Consider the following 9790-nt stretch of genomic DNA (forward strand, 5'->3'; position numbering starts at 1 on the left):
CTGAGGACAGTTCCTGTGTGTCTGTAAACATGTTGAGGACAAACGGTTCAAGAGGGGGAAATTTCATGGGCCAACATCCACACGCATGCACCTACCAACAAGTATGAAACTTTGGATCACAAACCAAGAGAAAGAACAGAGAGGCTCAGGAGAGTTACTCTTTTTGGTGACTGTGTACATGACACTCATTAAAATATTGGTTTACAGTACAACTGTTAAGACCAAGGCAGAGTCAATGAGAGGCAGGATACTTGTTCTTGACAGTAATGTTGTTAAGCCGTCTAAAATCAATACATGGTCTTAATGTGCCATCCTTTTTCCCCACAAAGAAAAATCCAGCACCTACCGGAGAGGACGATGGACGAATGATCCCAGCAGCTAAGGACTTCTGAATATACTTCTCCATGGTTTGTTGCTCTGGACGGGAGAGGTTGTACAGCCTGCTGCTGGGGAGCAATTGCACAGTCATAGGGCCGGTGAGGGGGAAGAGAAAGGGCCTGCTCTTTGCTGAAAACCGGGGCTAGGTCATGATAGGCTTCAGGAACAGACGACAGATCTAGGGGCTCCACTGCAGGTGAGGACAGAAGTAGGAGTCAATCACATGAAAACGAATTACCTGACTGAGACTTAATTCTGCGGGCCTTCTCTTCAGGGGACAGGTGAACACTATCTACTTGCATGGGCTCGGGTTCAGGGCTCTTCGGCATCTCCCGGTGGACCTCACGGGAACTTGTCACCTCTCGACGTGGGCCGAGGGATGCTCGCTGCTCAAAACGGTAAGTAGGGGAAACAGTTGATTCAGAACGCCACAGGGACAGTTGGTCACTCACTTTTATAGCTGATTTTATGGCCTCATCTAAAGTTGTGAACTCACCCCGGACTGCTAGCTCCCTTTCACGGTTGAGGTGGCGCAGCCAACGGTGCTTGTTGGCCAGCAGGTGGCTGAGAGGCAACAACAGTGTTAAGTCGATCGGTAACAACAGCCAGGGCAGCAGTAATTTGACTGAGTTGATCCCTAACTTCGTTCAGGGATGTGTCGAGATGTCCCAAATGCACTCCCTGGAGTGTCACTGCCTGCCTGATTGCCTCCTGCTCTGCAGAGTCCATGCTGGCTGGATGATACTGTTAAGACCAGGTAAATGGACTCAGAGGCAGAGACAGAGGCAGAGGCAGCAGATCAGTGCAAGAATTTATTATTCTCTAGCAGGAAGATTCAGGCCGTGGGATTCTGTCGACGTGAGGCAGGTGGCTGAAGAACTCTGGTCGAGTGCAGAACTGAGCTGGCGATCCTAAACCTTCTTTATCATCCAGCACCGACTGACTGAGAAGCACTGGTTAAGTAGGAGGCTGATGGCTGATAGATGGCAGCTGTGGAGCAGAGGTCCAACCTCCAGTACAGGAGCTCCTAATCAGAAATCAAGCACAGAGAGAGAGACTAGGGGGCAGTGGGCGTGACAACAACTACACAGAGAACATCAAAAATGAATATTATTTATATGATACAGTAATTTCTTTATCTCGAAGCCATGCATATTGTGAATTGAGAAAGGTTCAGTTTTATGTGTCCAGTAGAAGACTCATAAATCCAGTTAGAACTTGAATACTGTTTAAGGCTGTAAACATGTTGGATACCTCTAGTGCCTCTTGTTGAAACTCAAGGTGAGGAAGTGAATGTCAGGGGGAAGTCTGACAGCTCAGTTGGTGCACAGCACTTGGTTGCCATGCAACAGCTCAGTTAATGCTGCAAATGATAAAGCTAAAAGAAAAAAAACTTGTAATAACTGTATTTGAATGAGAAAAAGTTCATATAGTTATATTTCTTTTTATGTTGAAGGAAATGCTGCTGCTCTAATCCTCAATTTTACTTTCGAAAATGCTGCACTTATGGCCACACTTACATGAATGATGTGACAGCAGGTGTTTTCCATCAAATGAAACTGACAAAGCACCTGCAGCCACCTGTGGCCAAAGTATATGTTGAAAAGTTTCTTGAACAATTCAACAGCAGACTTTGTACTCTGGGATATGATGTTGATTTAGCTTTTAATGTTTAACCTTTAGATTTCACACCGAGAAAATGAGTCCCTCACACAGGGTGCTACTCTATATGACAAAAATATAGGCCTACATGTTTGAAGTTACAGGTAGGTAATCAAGCTTAGGCGTGCTCTTAAATAAGCCTTCAAACCTGTGAATATGAACAAATGAACTATATTTAGATTAATAACAGTCAATTTAATATTCCTGCCCTAAATAAATTATGTAGTTCAAACAATCATGGTACATTCACATGCTCCTCAGATAATCACATTTCACAATTTGAGAGGCCATGTAACTTTGATGTACATGCATATGCAACATGTTACAAAGAAGGTCCACATATTGTTTGCCGTTGCCAGTATTTGCATCATGTGGTGTTGTGTTACCAGTATATTCTATGGATTACAGCCAATGAGGAACTAATAACCACAAATTAAATATAACAATTGATACACAATTCAAATATTTGCTCCATCAAAGGTTGCTCACCATTAACCAAACTCATATTTCTGTCTGCCATGTTTCTGCATCACAGCTCGGCAAGTCATGTTTTACTGACTTTCCAAGTTGTTGCTCTGCCTTGAGGGGTTGTTTGTGGGAATTTCCCCAGTCATGAACAAAGTTTATTGATTATTCCCACACCAAATGAATACAAGGTTACAGTGTAAGCTGGAAAAAGTATTTCATCCCCTAGGCTAATGACATTAACTATGCTAACTGGAGTCAGAAGTTATGTCAATGAAACCAGATTGGAGGTGTGGGTTAGAGTGACTTTGACATCTGCTGATGAACCGTGACCTGCGAAAATGAGCTTTCAGAATGCTTTGATCAAGAATTATTGATTTGCATAAAACTGAAAAGGTCAAAAAAAGAGTTTAGACAGTCAAAAGTCCATGCTTAGACAAACTGTCTGTAATTTGTTTCTTTCACCACTGGAAGTGGGCACCGACTCCAAAGTCACAACACAGACGCGTACCAGTAGCGTATCAAAGAACCTGAGAATAAAAGTTTAAAGCTATTACTGGAGCTGGTTAACTCCTCTATTCATGTGTTCACATTACATAAATCATGGTGCATGGTTGCATGGAGCACGGTGTCCATCACAGGACAGCAAGGGGGCTCTCAAATGATGTTTGGTTTAAAAAGAGCACTGGATACCGACATGAAAACATCACCCTAAAGGAAAAGCAGGCTGAGCATCATGATTTTGGGCTTTGCTGCCTCTGGGCCTGGACAGCTCAGCCTCATCAAAGGGAAGATGAGTTTCCAAGTTTATCAAGCTATGCAGGATAATCCTATGTGATATCACAAGATAGCATGCCACATTTCAGATTTTTTTGTGTCATCAAATACTGTTTAGTCATCCCAGACTTCCATCATGAGGGGGTGGCTCATGACAACATATTTAAAATATTTCAAAGGCCTTCTCTATTATTTTGTCATCCAGCTCCTGAGCTCAAGGCAAGATCTTCCGCCAGGACACCAGAGCTCACCTGAGCAGCTGCCTATCTGTGTTGCTCAGGCTGACAGGAATCTCAGAATAGAATGATACCTGCTAAAAATACAACCATGCATGTGTACCCACAGGCTGCAGTTTGTGAAAAAAAAAAAAAATCAAACTCCCTAATTCCAGGTCAGGTTTTGCGTCCCAGGCTAACTATGTGTTCTGTCCTTGCCTCATGGATGTGATTACGCACAACAAAATGAAAGACTACTTTAATATGCCAAATTAAAATCCTCCTTTCAGTACCATGGACAGCAACAGTGAAATATTCAACATAGAGCAATTTAAATCAACTCACAATGCACAACACAGCATAAAAACAACTAGTCTTTTGTGTCAGGAGTACAGGCATTGACAGTAAGGGCCCATTTTATGGTTGTTTGCACTATAGTCTAGTTTCACAGTTGTACTGCCCATCAGGAGCAATAGGAGGAATCTTAGTGAGCTGCCACATCGATGGGCTGGTCAAAAAATCAGACACGCTAGCAACCGTAAATGAGACAATACGCTTACCACAGCATGTCAGCAGAGCAATAAAAGGCCTGTTAGAAATAAAGGGTTTCTGTGCACTGAAACGCTAAAGGGCTTCTAATTTGAAGAGGATGGGAGCAGATCAAAAAGAGGCTTAGTGCTAAAATACCATGGAATTAGAAATAAAGGCATGCTTCAAATACTGGCCTGTTAACTAAAGAAGCCCGTGGCAGTCCAGCCAAATATCTGTTGATTAACTTAGTTTATAAATAATGTTAATGGCTTAACGACTCATATGTGGTAAGAACTCATGCTCTTGATCCACTCATAGAAGGAAAGAGGGGGGCATTAAGTAGTAAATGTTTCTCTTGCTAAGTTTAAAGAAGATACATGTAGGCTACAGTTGATTTCAGAACTTCCTTATTAACCAAGCTCAGTCATTAAGTATTTACACCACAGTTCTTCTTTAAGAAGGCCCTGATGTCTTAATTTGCCCTGGGTGGGGTGGTGCAGTGATTTTGTGTGGGAGTTCTAAGGCTAGGACCTTAGCACTGCAACCCCCCCACACCCCCACCCCGGCTTTGATCACTGTTCCAGTCTTCCCATCATGCCCCATCAAAATGACAGCACTCAACTTTGTAGTACCACACCCTTTACTCCAAGATGCATCAAGATTTGCATACCATAGTTTTTAATTTCCCCTTTGGGTTATGAATGAATACAGAATTTCTGATTCTGAGGGCAAACCTTAAAACTAATTTCATTTGACTACTCACCTGGGCAACTCCTCTCTCATTAATGTTGATGTGTGATGTGATTTCCTATCCCACACAAGCAGAACACAGCAGAAAAAATGAATGTACTAGATTGTATAGCTTTCTGTTTCAGCCTCAACCAACAGAACTAAAAGGAGAGTACACCTGCCTTTAATTTTTCATGATCACTGAAATGAGACTCCACAGTTTCTCCATAATTTCTGGATGTGTAAAACGAGTAAGTTCAATTAACTATGTCAGCTTCACGAGGTGATAAATGTTGTATTTACACCTTGTTGCACTTAACTCAAGAAGCCAAAAGGTAATTTTTTTTCTTTCAGTATTTTGAGTGCAGAACATTTAATGTTGTTCAGTCATGAGTCATGAAACTAAAATTAAATGAGCAAACAAGGAACTTCTTCCTAAAGTGACAAATTGATTTGCTGAATTTTGCAATTCCTCAGCAGTCCCCCCCCTTTCCAATAGATTCAGTTGTGAGAGTTATGTAGAAGTTTTACATTGTGCAGTAGAGACAATCTGACAGCCAAACCCAAAATGAATTGGGATGAACATGGGAAAACTGGGGAGAAGCATGTGTGCAAGACCAGTGGCAATTTTGTGCACAAACCCAACACAACATAAGTGATGATGACGTTTGATGCATATTTTATAATGATCCTAAAAAATCTAAATGAAAAAAATGCATCATCCAACTCCCAAGTGCTGAGCAAATATTCCAATATGGAAATCCAGAGTTGTTCACCTTCAAAAGATTTGTTCTTCACTGCTGTTAGTGTAATTGCTTTCTACCCCCCAGCTACTGATATAAAATGTCCAAGGCAATGTCTGCTTTTTAGTAGTGTGCAAGTGTGACAGCACTGTGATTCAGCCCCAGACAGATGCACTTTTGCAATATTTCATCCAATAGGTAAAAAAAACATGAGCATCTTTATCAGGTCTGAATTACTCTGCTTTGTTTATCACTTTCATTCTACCTCCTGTTTCTCTGTGCTATCTTTACTCCCCCTCTGTTTCGCAAACCTCATCTCATTATTTTCTATCCCTCCACAGGACGACTAGCTGTCTCACCTCTTCATTATTAAGCCTTTGGCTTAAACACCTATGCAAACTATAGCACACTATGGGCCTGATGTTCAGATTATAAAGACCTATTCCCTTGGGGCTGAGTCCCAATATGAGATTGAGAATCACAGACTTAACCCTGTCCTTTCTTATATACCAAGCAAGTAGATAAATACAGGTTTAATTAAGAAAATGCTCCTCAATGGGGTTATTAGGCTTGGGGGTTGGTGACTGACTGGTGAGGGGGATATGGAGAGCCTTTTGGACACGAGAGGCAATACTTGAGCTTCACCTATGGAATACAGCACAATAAAGGAATATTTATTAAATATCTAAGGGCCCACAGGCTATTGAACATCACAGACACCATAGGCTATTCATAATAGAAAAAACTCCATTAAAAATAGAAAACCATTACGGCTTGGTCATTACAAAAATATATAAAATAATCAATCCAATTATTTTCATTTTATCACCTCTCCCTAAGAGCAGAATGCATCTTATAGGTGAGGCATCAAGATTAATTGCTGTGGAAATTAATTTGGAGAGTAATTCTCATCATAAACAAAATTACATTTTGCTTTATCTGGATGAGTCAGAGCAGCGGTGTTTGTTGTGCAGATGTCCTCTCTGTGCTGCTGCTGCTGCTGCGTCTGTGCTGCCGCCACTACTACTCCACAAGCAGAAAGACTCTCACAGAGAATCCAATCTGTTATAAGCTCACTATTAGTTTGGATGTTTTGAAATGCCTGGATGAAAAATTCATCTCATTCAGTCAGTCAGCCACATTTAATGAAAAATGCAGAAAAGCAAACAAGCCAGAAGAAGAAGAAGAAAAAAAAAATCCTGTTTACAAGCTGTGAAAACAACAAAAATGTAGGAAACAAATCAAAGGCATGTTGTAAATGTTCAACATCCAGCAGGTGATTCCAACTATGGCTGGGTATGAGATGCATGATGCCAGACGTCTGGCTCTCTGCTCAGACATTACTGACACTAACAGAACCTCCAGATGATATCATCAGCATCAACATTACCCTCATAAACGTATATTTATATAAAATGACTGTATCAAACCTACACGTCTCCATAAAACCTTGTTGGGGTTATGTACTGTAGCAGGTTTTATTTATTAATTTATTTTTCATCTCCATATGGGTTAGCATGGCAACCATCTTATCAAAACTTAATGGTAGACTTCACCAGCCTCTCTGCCATTATACAGTACTTTCCATAAGTAGAGGCTTTCTGCTCTTTTGTGCTCAGTGATTACTGTGCCTGTGTGGTGATGTGCAATTGGAAAGATGTAGTTCTTTTCTACTGATTTAACTATTGACTGCTGCTCAAAATTGCAACTGAAAAAAAAAAAGATATGTTTTTAAAGTGCTGTGTTTCTGGCTGGGAGTACAGTCCTCCAACTTGAGATGAGGACATGTATGTCAGAAGTCTGATGTGTTACAGGTCTACAGTATGTATCCAAGGTGAAAATAACTTCCTCTTCACATCTCCATCTGAGTGTCCTCACCTATTTTCTGTCACTTTTTTATAATACACATCCCTTTCCACACACACATTACACACCATAATGTTTACGTGAAATGGGCTTGCTTTTTGTTCCCGTAGTCAAAGAGGGGCGCAAGGAGAGCTGAATAATCAATCAAAATTAATATTTAAATACATTTTTGTCAAATGCAATATTCAAAACACTGATCCTACTTTTTTTTTTTTTTTCATTTTGATCAAGTGAAAATATGTCACAGGGCATGGTGCTGCAATAATTCCCCACTATACAAAATATATTCTCTAGACCCAAGAGAACATGTTTGTTTGGTTCTGACCCCAACAAAAATAACAATACTATCTTTTTTCCCCAGGAAAAACGTAAAATCATAATAAAAAAAAAATGCCACTGCAAATAAAATAGTGACTCGTAACTGACTCATATTACAATATACGCCAAAATAATCACAAAAAGTTATTTCTTTAAATATAGCCTATATTGTTCAGCCCTGGAGGCAATTTAGTCCCTGTACAGTGACTGTGTAAACAGATTGAGGTCCCCAAAACATGAGTAATACCTCGACACACAGACAGCACCATGCATTCAATCACTCAAATTGAGTATTGTGTGGTCAGATCCCACTGTGTCACGCAGTTTATGGGTCTGGCAGCTTTTAAGTGGCCGTTTACTGTAAGACGTTCTTCTGAGCCATTAGTAGCACTTTACCATAAAACTTTACCATACAGGGAGCTGACTGGCTGAGTTGTGCTTGTGCCCTGACTGAGACTGAGGTTACTAGTACAACTAAAAGTAGGTCTGTCCTTTCTGAAATGGGTTTGTGCCTTTGCATGCAAACTTGTTTCTGAATTTATGTATACTATATGTGCTTGTGTGTATGCTTGCAAATGTGACATAATGGGATATATTTTATTTATATATTTAAGAGTAGAGGATGTGAACAAATGGCCTGGCCGGCCTTTGCCTGAGGTGACTATGGACCTCCATATGGAGCATGCCCATCTCTTGGCCCTCAGTCCCCGCATCATCTCCACCAGGGGCCCCTGGGGTCTAAATGACCCACCTCCATCCTCCATCCTCCGTCCCTCCATCTCCGTCCACAGCAACGCTATGTGTAGCACAGTGCTGCCCCAGGCCACAGCTGACTTTCTCTGTAGTTTGCCATGATGTAGCACGCAGTGCAGACAAGCCCTCTCCCCCTCTCCACCGTCCCCTCTGAGAGGGAGGGGTACGGGGAGTGGGTGTGTTAGGGTTGACCGATTTAACAGCTGCTGGGTAATACACAGAAAGTCATTTGTTAAATTCTAATTGATCGCTCCATTTCCACTTCTACACTTGGTGGATGTTCTCTCCGCTGTATGAGCGTGGCTGAACAACAGATGCTGTCTCTCCTATATGGAAACAGGGAGACTGAGTGTCGCTGTGCCAGGGAAGCAGGATAAAATGAGATGAGACACTGTGTATATTGTAATCTTTTCATGATTTCATCAACAACATCCGGAGCTCACAAGTATGAGCTTGTTTTTATGGAAGCAATAATACAGGTGATGTTGAACAGCCTCCAACAAAATCCTCGTAGGGCCTGGTCTATGTTAAAACAATAAAATAAAACAATAAAAACAGCAGATTATGATGATTGCGCTCATCTCTGACGTTTTCTGTTTTATCCTGCCGTTTCTTGCAGCACTTTATTCATATAGTCAACAGTGTTTCTGTCGCTCTATTCACTGACTGAGACATTTCCTCCAGGGACAGAGGGAAGCGCCCTCGCTGACCCGTCCTGGAGAGACCTTTCCTCCCTGTTTCATTTTCACCTGCTCGCCAGGACCAGACCCTTTTATCTAGAGGCATTACCTAGAGATGCAACCAGCAGCTGAGTTCTCACCCGCCATAACACTAGTATGTACCAACAGCTACATCGGCCCCTCCAGCCCTCTGGACCCTTGGGGACGCAATGTGGTGCAGCACCGGCCAACTTAAGCCTGGCTGACCATGTGACCACGAGCCACTTTAAACACAATCATTTCACATCAAAGCAATCAGCCGCCGGCCCCAGGCACAATTCTCACCCGCTGAGCGCTGAGACGGCGAGCGCTATCTACGCGTTCGAAACCTCGCCCGCCTCCCTCTCTCTCACCTCAATCCAGCCTGTCACTGTGACCCCCAGTCAACTTATACCTCTGTACACCTACATCTTATCATCAGCGGTGGCTCGCACATGCTGAGTGCCTGCCAACCGTACACACTCACAACGAGGCTCTTGCTCCCTGTACATTAGTGGCAGAGAGCAAGCAGCTAATTATAAAACCACTCTGGGTGCCTGGTTGTTCCTAGGCAATGCTGCTGCGCTGCTCCATGCAGAGTGGGGGAAAATGAGCCTGTCAGCCCGCTCCCAAGTTGCTGTGATGAGTGCAAATG

This window comes from Trachurus japonicus, chromosome 15, assembly GCF_045865225.1.
Source record: "Trachurus japonicus isolate A0001 chromosome 15, Traja_1.0".
NCBI lineage: Eukaryota > Metazoa > Chordata > Actinopteri > Carangiformes > Carangidae > Trachurus > Trachurus japonicus.